This window comes from Ictidomys tridecemlineatus, chromosome 2 (genome assembly GCF_052094955.1).
Source record: "Ictidomys tridecemlineatus isolate mIctTri1 chromosome 2, mIctTri1.hap1, whole genome shotgun sequence".
Taxonomy (NCBI): Eukaryota; Metazoa; Chordata; class Mammalia; order Rodentia; family Sciuridae; genus Ictidomys; species Ictidomys tridecemlineatus.
Window position 1 is genome coordinate 159,829,864 of NC_135478.1, and position 2,106 is coordinate 159,831,969.

The following is a 2,106-nucleotide window of genomic DNA, read 5'->3' on the forward strand; positions in this document are numbered from 1 at the left end:
GCTTTAAAATATAAGTGTTCTTATGTTAAATGACATGGGTTCAACAGAAATGCAAAGTAAAAAATCAGGCTTATCTCCAAATTATGTTAAGAACTGATTATTAATCAATATAATACTATGAAGAACTGAGATAACTTAGATTTTCTTTTTTTTTATTACTCTCAACAATCTATCACATGAGTAACCCACTTATCAAAACCTTTAGCATTTATGCTTTACTGACTGCACCCCATCTTAACCATTTACATTCCTGCAGTGACCCCCATTGTTTTATTTTAAGATAACCATTCAGCTTTCTTTAGACCATGCATCAGAATAGGCCAAGTCAAAGTGAGTTTTATTTTATTTCTTGATTGACCGAATTGCTTGCTGTCCACCTCTGAGTTGCTCCCCTTACTGCATTCGCCCGACTGCCCGCATCCACCATGGCCACAGGTCAGCGTTTGGAGGGAAGATGGCACCTGGTTCACAGCAAAGGCTTTGATGACTATGTGAAAGGACTAGGAGTGGGGCTGACTATGCGGAAAATGGGTGCGATGGCCAAATCAGATTGTGTCATTACCCTTGAAGACCAGAATCTCAATATGAAAATGAAAGCACTTTGAAAACAACACAGTTTTCTTGTACCCTGACACAGAAGTTTGAAGAAACTAGAACTGATGTCAGAAAAACTCAGAGTCTACAGCTTCGTCAGTGGTGGGTTGGTTCAGCATCAGGAACAGGATGGGAAGGAAAGCACAACAACAAGAAAATTGAAAGATGGGAAGTTAGTGGTGAAGTGTGCCATGAATAATGTCACCTGTACTTCAGTCTATGAGAAAGTAGAATAAAAATTCCATCATGACTTTGGACAGAATTAGCTACAAGAATGAAGAAGCTCAGTTCAATGAGCAAATCTCCAGACTTCTTCTTCAATTCTTCTTTCTCAAAGTGTTCGTTTAACTAAGATCATCCCTTTGGTTAGTAAGCAAATAAATGTGTTTGTGCTTAAAGAAAAAAAAAGAAATACTTAGAAATTTTGTTCAAAACTTCTTTATGTTATAAAGAAAAATGCAGTGTAGTCGTGCATGGTACTAGTAACAGAACTGTCCTCGGAACTCAACTCTCAGAACAAAAGCCAGTTCTCTGTTCTTTGATGTCTTTGAAGATCAACTTGAACTTCTGGGATCCTGGGGCTATGAGAATGCAGACAGCATTTTGCTGGTTTCTATTTTTAAAATCAATATTATCTCAATTTATGAATAGTTTAAGAAAATAAATTTCCAAGTGTGACCTGATTCACTTTCTTAAAAGACATTTAATTCTCATGAATTCTACAATGAGTCACTAAGGGTAAGGAGACTTCCATCCATTGGTCTTAGTTGTTAACAAGAGGGAGCCTCCTAATCAAATCCTAATTTTTTAGACTGCATTAATAAATGTAAACAGGATGTTTTAACACAGAAAAAATAAAACTGCCTGATATATGCAAGGCATTTCTTTAATGGTGTTTAAAAAGAAGCTAAACACCTCCTTGGGAATTCTTAAAACATTTATCTTTTAGGCAGTTATTTAGCCTCACAAGTCTTTGTTGTTTAACAAGCTGGAGAAAATAGGTCAGCTAATGTTATATTAATCAGTAAATTAATATTTTAATTTGATTTTCTTTCTAGTTAAAATGCTTGCAGCTTTTTCTACCCCCCACCAGTTCAGCACCAGTGTTAAGTGGTATCATTATCATACTGTACCTTCGGGTTGGGAGATAACAGGGTCCAGCTATAACTCTATTCTTAGGAGAGTGGGAGGTTTATCATGCCACTTACACATTTAAGTGACACTCCATGGCTTCTGTGACACAAAGTATCTTAGAGCTTAGTCATAGGATTTTCCAATTTGTGCCATTAAATTCATATTCTAAAACCATCCCTTTCAAATCTGAGCAGATAGTAAGTTTTGGTTAATAAAAATTCTGTCTTTACACTAGGGAAAAGGCCATTTTACTCAAATTATCTGAGCAATATAAATGCAGGTTTCAGATTCTAGTTTCTAATTTCTTCTATTAATCCACAATGCAAGGGAGATTTTGATTCAACGGGATTAATGGTCTATTTTTCTGAGTGAATAAAG

The 2,106-nt window shown here is 35.8% G+C and overlaps 1 pseudogene; it reads left to right on the forward strand.

Annotated features, from left to right (window-relative positions):
• Nucleotides 1-353: 353 nt before the first annotated feature.
• On the forward strand, nucleotides 354-830 carry LOC101971328 (fatty acid-binding protein 5 pseudogene; annotated as a pseudogene).
• Nucleotides 831-2,106: the final 1,276 nt, after the last annotated feature.